This window comes from Tenrec ecaudatus, chromosome 2 (assembly GCF_050624435.1).
Source record: "Tenrec ecaudatus isolate mTenEca1 chromosome 2, mTenEca1.hap1, whole genome shotgun sequence".
Classification (NCBI taxonomy): Eukaryota; Metazoa; Chordata; class Mammalia; order Afrosoricida; family Tenrecidae; genus Tenrec; species Tenrec ecaudatus.
This window is the reverse complement of record NC_134531.1, coordinates 255,604,582-255,613,231: the sequence shown is the minus strand read 5'-3', so window position 1 is coordinate 255,613,231 and position 8,650 is coordinate 255,604,582. Positions and strand designations below refer to the sequence as shown.

The following is an 8,650-nucleotide window of genomic DNA, read 5'->3' as shown; positions in this document are numbered from 1 at the left end:
TCAACACTCATACATGAGTAGAAAATTACATAAGACATGTGATAAAGTGCTAGGGAATGAATATGGACTAGAGTGAGCATGAGAAATATATGGAAGCTACAGGTTTGGTGATAAAGACTCACACTTCTGTGGATTTACTCCCAGAAGTTCCAGTTTTAAGATCCCAAATGGCTCTCTAGAGGAGAAAAGAACAATCACACATAAAGAAGGCCATTAGTTTTACTGAAAAGGTCTCTTCTTCAGGGAAAAATACTCCAGCTGGAGAAACACCAAGGCTGAAAAATTTTGAGCAACAAAAATAAATGAAGTCATTTTAGATTACAAGCCAAGGTAAAATATAAAATTCTGTGGATTCACACTGATACAAATGATGACAAAAGTAAATACAAGTATATAGGGCAGAAGAAGCAAATATGCATGAAGAAAAATTCTATATAATTATTGGAGCTACTCATCCCTCCTGGTGAAGGAGCACAATTCTCTGCTCCTTGAGGGTAGGCTTTATACAGAGAGTTTCTTCTGAAATGTGAATCATGCAAAGGAAGACAACCAAGAATACTTTACTATGAAGAAATTAACAAGCCAGGTGATGTAGATTAACACTAACAGTAGGATGGATTCATGATACTATGAAATGAAAAGAATGTATTATTGCTGCTGTCTTCTTTTCAGCAATTCATAATCTTAATTTAGTCATAAAAATTTTCAAACAAGTCCAAGTTGAAAGATATTTGACAATATAACTAGACAGTTATCCTCAAAAGGATCTAGGTCAGAAGAAAAAATATCAAAATAAAACAATATAATCTGTCTTAGGGAACAGAAACCTCAGTAGATGCAATGTGGTACCCTGTCTTGAACCTGGAGCAAAAATGTTAAAGAAAAATAAGAAATCTGAATAGCACATGTTATCTGCTTACAAATGTATCAAGGCTATTTCTTTAAGGGAAGCAAATGTATTTTATTAATAAAATATATTAGTTATTAAAGACCAAGCAAGTTATAAAAATGTGACAAGACTATATGTTATCATTGAAACAGTGTAGAGGAGGCCATATGGGACCTCCTCTGGTTTCTCTATTGCCCTGAGGCAGAGAGCAGTCAGGCTTCCATGCTCCATCCTCCTTTGTCCTACTCTGATATCAATCATGTCTCCCTGGCACTCTCCTCTTCTAGGTTTCCTCATTCATTATAGCGGCCATACAGAAGTCATAGATTATATTTATGCCTAAGGTTTTATTGGGAACGTTAATAGAAAGTAATAAAACACCACAGATCATTAAATTACTAAAAGGAATTTGACTGCGTGGAGCTGAATAACCTGGATAACTTTGAGAAGAGGAATTCCAGAATATTTCCCTGTGCTCATTTGGAATTTGTACATGGACCGAGAGGCAGTTGCACTCACAGGCTGGTGGAATGCTGCCTGGTATAACATCAGGAAGGTATGCGTCAAGGTTGCATCCTCTCACCATTCTTATTCAATCTGTACGATAAGCAAATAATCAGAGAAGCTGGATTATATGAAGAAGAGTGTGGCATCCCCCTTATTAACAGCCTGTGTTGTGTGCATGAAACAATTTTGCTTGCTGAAGGTGAGGAGGAATTGAGGGACTTTCTGACAAAGATCAAGGACTGTAGGCTTTAGTGTGGATTATAACTCAAAATACTGGACCAATAGGTAACGTCATGTTAAATGGAGAACATTTGAAGCTTTCAAGAAGTTTGTCTTACTTGGACCCACAACCAGTGATCATGGAAGCAGCAATGCAGAGATCAAAAGACATATTTCAGTAATTAAATCTGCTGCACAAAACCTCAAGAGTTTTGAAGAGCAATGATGTTACTCTGAGGACTAGGGTTCTTCTGACCCAAACCATGGTATTCTCCATTGCATCAGATCATTGTGAAAGTTGACAAGGTATAAGGGAGACCTTAGAAAAAGTGCAGCATTTGAATTGTGGTGCTGGATAAGAATACAGAAAGTACCTGAGTTAATTAGTCTACTGTGCCCACCTGGCAGTGGGAGAAATAGCTAGAGTTCTCGGGTCTCTTGCTTTCTGGTGGTTGGGCCAGGATGCAGCTGCCTTAGCCAGTTCCCTGTTTTAGCTGGCAAGGTTCACTTCCTGCAAGACATCTCTGAGAAGAAGCCACATGGACCTACCCTGATGTAGCCCTGGGTGCTGAAGCAGCTGTGTGGAGACCCCTGCCAGCCCTGAGATGCTTAACGTTCACTGACTGCTTTCCCACTGCAGTCGACATCATTGTGCCTGTCTTGTGAGATGGAGGAGGACTTTGTGGATTGGTGGTGGACATATGGGCTAATGTTGAACTTGGCTTGAGCAGAACTGGGTTGGGATGTTTTCTTGATGTGCACTTACCCTTTATATAAGACTCTCTCTTATACATGAGTTTCTATGGATTTGTTTCTTCAAAGTACCCAGACTGACAAAGTACCATAGAGTGTTAAAAGAACCACCCAATCTGTATTGGAAGAAGTAAAGCCAGATTGCTGCTTGGATCCAAGGATGAAAAGACTTGCTTACATACTTTGGAAGTATTGCCAGGAGAGACCAGTCCCTGGACAAGGACATCATGTTTGGTAAAGCGAGGGGTGGAGAAAAAGAGGAATGTCCTCAACAAGGTTGATCAAAGGGTCATGACTCTATTCTGGTAACTTGAGTTGTATTGTTTGTTCACTTGATTTAGAAATCTTTGGCTCACATAGATCAAGTAAATATTTAGTAAGATTCCCATATATTCCACTCCTAGGGGCAGTGTGTCTAAATAATCAATGCCGTAAATTCACAGGAGCCAGATTACTCTGATTACTGCTTATACTCCAATGTCCTTTACAAGAACCATGCCCACCTTGGCCCTATTGGTTAAATGCTCCACTTGCCTCCTACCCCAAGGGGGCCACATCAGTCTCATTGGAGGCAAGTCTCTTTATTTATTTAGGGCAGTTCCCATCATCAAACCCGATAGTCTTCAAAGATGTTGAGGCCCCTTTACCTATTTATTCCTTATGGTTTTGGTAAAAAAATGTGCCCTTGGGTCACTCCATGTGTGGGTCTACAGGCTCATTCTCCTAACTCCCTTCTAACATAGCAGTTTCCATAAGCTTTTGGACACTTTCAGGGATTTTAAGGTGCCTTAATGTAGGCCATTTCTCAGCCTGTGCTTCAGTGAACAAATCAAATAAACTACTAGGTCCTCTCTTAATTTTTTAAGCTGAAACATTCAATGAAGAATTATGCTTCAAGGACCATATCAATAATCTCAGACTGATATGACTGGAGGAGCCCAAGTGGTGGAGTGGTTGCACTTTGGTCAGCAGTTTGAAACCACCAGCCGCTTCTGTGAGAAAGAGGAAGTATCTACCCCTGTTAAGTTACAGTTTGGGACCCAAAGGTGCTTGCTCTGAGTCAGCACTGACTCGATGGCAGTGAGTGTTTGTTTTGCTTTATAATTTTCCTTTCACCAATGTCCTGCTTAGCAACTATGCCCACACGCATTCCCCAGGTTGCTGTCTGCATCTATTAGAAAACTCCAGTCGTTGTTGGCATGCACAGTGCATTGTTTCCTAGGTCACCGCTGTTCCTCCCCTTTAAGAACTCTCTGAAACAGTTCTAACGATTGGTCCAGATGAGAAATAATAGATGGTGAGGGTGGTCCTGGCAGCTCTGAGCAGTATCTTGTGTAAGGCCACTCCCCAGGGAACGTTTCAGAGGCAGCCTCGTGTAGCAGCTCAGCAAGCACATTTGGCCTAGACCGCTCAGTGTGCGTTCTTTTGCTAACAGTGGGGAAATCTCCTCAGGTGCGAGTGATTCACTGGGGTGGCTCAAGAGAATCTAGGGGCTCGATAGCCACATCTCCCTGGTCATCAATGCCTTGGTTCCCATCCCATGTTTCAGTGTCCCCTCTCCCGCCCACCAATAATACCATATGTTGCCCTAGGCTTGCAATTCAGCTGGCGCTACCATTCAGCTAGTCGTTTGATATGACTCCGGATTTGGTTTTTGGTCATATCAGAACTGTTACTAAGAGAAGAGAAAACTCTGTAGCACAAACAGAAGTTTTTAGGTCTTTCATGAGGTACCTTGGATATGTTTCGGAGGTTCTGAGTTCATCCCTGTACTTTACCATGATATCCATTGTAAGGAGCGCCAGGCAACCAGATTCCCTACACTCTTCCTCCTGATAAAAAAAAAAAAACAACAAAAAGTCGCGACCACCAAGAACCTCACTTTTCCCCAACACTTCATCTATTGGTTGTAAGAGATCAGATATGAACTTGTCACCTTATCCCATGGATTAGTCACACCCTCTTTACTATTAATGGCAGACTTACCCAGACTTACAGAAGCAGAAGGAGCATTCACAGACCCTCTGGGCCTAATCAGGCTGTAGAACCAATTTAGAAAAATTGTTTATTATTTGATTTCTCTAGAACCATTCCCGGTACTAATTATATTAGGTTGGGTTCTCTAGAGAAGCAAAAGCAGGAAACTTATGAACACAGATAAGTAGAGAACTTTATATTGTGAAGGGGAATTATAACAAGAAAGCAACCTACAGAATTTCACAGAGAGAGCTCACTCAGTCTACCCCACTTTAGTGGGTCAGTTAATTATGGAAGGTCTTTCTAACTCATCAGACTAATAGGCTAAAGAGGCAGGAGATAGGAGGGTGAGGGATGGTGGGAAAAGTGTTGAAGACTTACAAAGACCAGTAGTACAGCATCGAGAAGCAAAGTGAATAGAACATACAGACTGGAGTACCCATGAACCATAAAAAGGCTGACAAGAGGCCACCAAGAACAAAGAATATACAACTGGGTAGAGTCCAAGACTATGGGACTACACACTTGACATTGCAGCCCTCGTGTGGACTGAACGCCCACAACCACACCCATGGTTACCCACTGCCCTCCCCCAAATTGTGTAAATATCAAGCCAAGAGGGAAGAGCTTCAGACGGCTTCAATGGAGCAGAACTTTCACCTCCCCCCTGCCCCCCTCGCTCTTGCTGGTAAGTCTTTCCTGTTTTTTCTTAACTTTCTACTGATATGTGTAAATGCCTGTTGGAATAAACAGGTTATAAGACTGCTTGGCTCATAGAGTGTGTTGTGCTCATGAAAGAACCTGGCCTAGTTTCTATGTGAAGCTGAGACTGAAAGGTCACTGCCGTGGTGCATAAACCAAATGATTCCTAAGCTCTGATTTTGAAACTGTCGTAAGGTGCTCAAGACAAGAAGTCACAGTAGTACCTTAGCCTTTGTGTAAGGTGATGACGTGAGGTGGCCAGGTGAGGCAGCACAACAGTTTGAGAAAGAGAGGAAGAGAAAATGGGGCTCCAGCCTCCACATATCTTCTTATACCTAGGCCACACCTCCCTAGGGATGTCACCAGGCTACCTGATTGATAGAGTAGACTCGACCCATGTGGTCTACTGGTGCATGTTGGCACGAAAAAGCCCAGTCATCACAAATGGCTTTTTCTTTTCTTCACATATAATATCCTAGATATAATATCAGGAGTCATCTGATCTTAAGTCTTTGTGTGAGTCCAGGTAGACTAGAGAAACAAATTCATAGACACTCGTATGTACATAAGAAACAGCTTTATATGCAAGAACAATTAAATATTGAGAAAAAAATCCCAGCCCAGTCCAGATCAAGTCCATAAGTCTGATATTAGCCCACATGTCTAATACCAATGTATAAATTCCTCTTCAGACTCATGAAACACATTTGATGGTGCCAAATGCAGGAAGATCACAGGCCAGTGGATGGAAAGTCTTGGAATCCAGTGGTGGTGTAAACATCTCAGCCCTGGCATGTGTCTCCACGTGACTCCTCCAGCTCCAGGGCTCTAGCTTAGCACCATGTTTCTTGTTAGCAGGAAGATTAACCAAAGAGTCTGTGTGTATCTGCACCCCCAGTGAGCTATTTATCTCCGTGGCACCTCCAAATGAGGTCATCAAGCTGCAACCTGATTGACAGACTAGATTCCACCCATCACAAGTTGACAGGAGATTATGGAACTGCCACAGTCATTAATGTTTAACATACGAATCTTATGTTGTGATGGTCTTTTAATTCAAGTGCTCAAGTTTGTACTTTGGCTCTTGATATTTTAATTTTTTTCAGTTTCAGCTTGAACTTTTATATAAGTCTTTGACGGGCTGTTTTGCAACAAAATCCCTGGCATTGTTCTAACTGATGCTATTGCATTTCTCCATTATCTCCTTTTGTGGACATCATTGATTTGATTCCAGGGTATTCCATATGTCAAGGGTCACATGTAGAATGGCTACCTTTATAGTTGCAAAAAAGTATTTCGAATAAGTCATTGGTCTTTTATAATTCTATCATTAAATGTCCCATGTTGTTCCTGTCAGCAGGGATATACTTGGCAACTACTCTTTTCTCTTATTTGTTACAATTACCACATTCAAATAAGCAGTAATTATAACTGTATCTTGGCCGTATGTATTATCAGTTTCAGACTTTTTCAGAATTTGGTAAACATCTTAATATCTTCATCTTTGGCATTAATGGTTGATGCATGAATGTGAATAGTTGTCCTTTTAACTGGGCTTCCACATAGAGATAGAGCTTTTAACCAATTGCAATCTTGTATTCAGGATAGTTCTTGCAATGTTCTTTTAAACAATGAATATAACAATATTCCTCTTCACTTTGTTATAACCACAGAGTAGACCATATGTTTTCCAGTTCAACATAGCAAATGTCACTCCATTTCTGCTCAGTAATGCCTAGGAGATTAATCAACAGTATTCCATTTCAATTTTAACAACGTAGAATTTCCCTTGTTTCTCATTTCACACGTTCCATGTTCTGATTATTAATGGATGTTTGCACCTGTTTCTTCTCATTTTGAGTCATGCCATATTAACACATTTAGCAATTAAACAGAGAAATGTAAATCAAAACTGCAATGAGGTACAATCTCACCTCTGTAAAGGTGACAAAGAAATATAAATAAAGAAAAATCAAGAAGTACTGGGGAGATTGTGGAGAACTTGAGGATTTTTATCCACTGCTGGTGGTATTATAAATGTTGCAACCAGTGTTCAAAGTAGTATGATACAACTCCACAAAGCTAGTGATTGAAACAACCTTATGATCTAGAAATCACCTTTCTGGGTATATACTTTAGAGACATAAAGGCAATGATATCAATAGACATATTGACATCTACTTTCATATCAGGGTTATTCACAATAGCAAAAATATGGAGGGAAAACCTATGTGCCCATTAACAAAGTAATGCATATGCAAGTGTGATATGTACACACAATTGAATAGCACCCAGCTACAAAGATATGATAGATTCTCAAAATATTAAGTGTTGGACTAATGTCTAGAAGGTAAAGAGTTCATATCTACCAGTTTCTCCTAGCAAAAATGCTGCAACTATTTGCTCCAGTAATCAAGCATCAAAGATCCAGAAGAAAAGAATCATATCAGCGTGAATGAGGGGCAGTGCGGAATGGAGACTCAAAGCCCATCTGTAGGCAACTGGACATCCCCTTACAGAAGGGTCACAAGGAAGAGATGAGCCACTCAGGGTGCAGTATAGCACTGATGAAACATACTGCTTTTAATACTTACCTGGCAGGGGAGCTACCATGATCTTGAAGGTGGTCTTCCCAGGGCGAGGCTTCTCCATTGCACTCCGGATGTGCTGACCCCTGCGATTTCCCCAAATGTGGGAAACTCAACTGCAGAATTTGTGGTAATGGGGGACTGCGTTCACGCTCTCCCCTGGAAAAAGTAAACAAACAAAAAAATGTACAACTTTCCTCTAGTTCTTTAAAACTTCCTCTCCTCCATTATCAGGCCCCAATTCTACCTTACAAATTCTGCTACACAAGAGCATGCACACTGGTACAGATGAGAGCTGGAAACACAGGGAATCTAGGACAGATAAACTTCTCAGGACCAATAATGAGAGTAGCAATACCAGGAGGGGAAGGGAAAGGTGGAGGGAGAAAGGTGAACAGATCACAATGATCTACATATAACCCCCTCACAGGGGGACGGACAACAGAAAAGTGGGTATAGGGAGACATCAGTCAGTGTAAAACATGAATAATAATAATTTATAAATTATCAAGGGTTCATGGAGGGGGAATAGTTAGTGAGGGAGGGGAAAAGGTGAGGAGCTGATATCAAGGGCTCAAGTAGAAAGCAAATATTTTGAAAATGATGGCAACCAATGTACGAATGTGCTTGACACAATGGATGGATATATGAATTGTGATAGGAGCTGTAAGAGCCCCCAATAAAATGATAAAAGAAGAAAGAAAGAAAGAAAGAGAAAAAGATGGCCAGATTTCAGCTCACGTAATTTGTACATGTGAACAGGATAGAGAAGACCCAGGAGAACATCATGGTAAAAGAGAGGGCTATCGCAAAAGGGCCTCATCGAGATGAGTTGCCACAGTGGCTGCAACCATGGGCTCAAACGCAGCCACACTGTAAGGACGGTCCTTAACTGTGCAGAGTCCACTTCTGCTGAAGGCAGGCTCAATCCAACGGAGAACTGACTGAGCTCCGAATAAGCATGCCAAAGGCACGTAGGTCTTCGAGGACCTGTAGAATAAAAGAACATGCTCTG

The 8,650-nt window shown here is 41.1% G+C and overlaps 1 non-coding gene across 1 annotated transcript; it reads left to right on the top strand.

Moving 5' to 3' along the window:
• Positions 1–7,633: 7,633 nt before the first annotated feature.
• Positions 7,634–7,797, top strand: LOC142441623 (U1 spliceosomal RNA). The gene has a single exon (XR_012782987.1). It is a non-coding gene; the product is annotated as a U1 spliceosomal RNA (small nuclear RNA).
• Positions 7,798–8,650: the final 853 nt, after the last annotated feature.